This window comes from Poecilia latipinna, unplaced genomic scaffold (genome assembly GCF_001443285.1).
Source record: "Poecilia latipinna isolate Pla-1442-1.1 unplaced genomic scaffold, P_latipinna-1.0 Scaffold481, whole genome shotgun sequence".
NCBI classification, from domain to species: Eukaryota; Metazoa; Chordata; class Actinopteri; order Cyprinodontiformes; family Poeciliidae; genus Poecilia; species Poecilia latipinna.
In genome coordinates this window covers 51,984-52,773 of record NW_015113097.1, presented here as the reverse complement: position 1 = coordinate 52,773, position 790 = coordinate 51,984, and positions in this window count along the sequence as shown.

Here is a 790-nt window from a genome sequence, read left to right as displayed (position 1 = left end):
ATCCCCCTTATTGTTATGTTCTCTCCTCATGTCTATCCCCTGTTTGTCTATTGATTTCTGTCATCCCTCAGCGTGTCTGGATTGTTTTCGTCTTTATCCCAGCTTCCCCTCGATGCCATCCAAAGAGGACTTTTCTTTCAAATGAGAAAAAAAAATGTTAGAATAAAGAGGTGGAGGTGATTAATAAACTGTAATTAACTCTTGGCTCTGCTTTCAGTTCCAAAGTAATGGTTGATCTGCACTTTAACGGCCACCTAATTCACTTGTGTTGCAGCGACTGCTGTACGTTGTAATGGGAAGTCGCCTCCTGTAGCAATATAATTCATTGATGTCTGCTCATGCCATAAAAACATAAGACATATCTTTAATGCTGTACGTAAATCTTCTTGTATTAGAGTTCTTAATTGGAAAGAACCAGGCACTGGAAACTAGCCAGAAGATTTTGATTGGTGAGAGTCTAAAGAAGTGAGCCAATGATTACATAAAAACTGCGTAGGTCTATATAAATGAAAAAAAGGTCCGTGCTATGAATTTATCCCTTCTGCTATTAACCAGCAAATTTTTTGGTCTCTTGGAAGTAATCCAATGTTAGGTTTTGTGGGTTCAACATTATATTTTTTAAGTGGCCTACTGAAAAATGGCTTTAAACTACTGAATAGATTTCAAAGGTTTTATGTATATTAAGCAAATATATAAAAATCCTGTACAGAGTAACTTTGTAGAGCAATGAATGTTTTCTACATATATTGACAGTGGTGGAGAAAGTACTCAAAAAATTTACTTAAGTAAA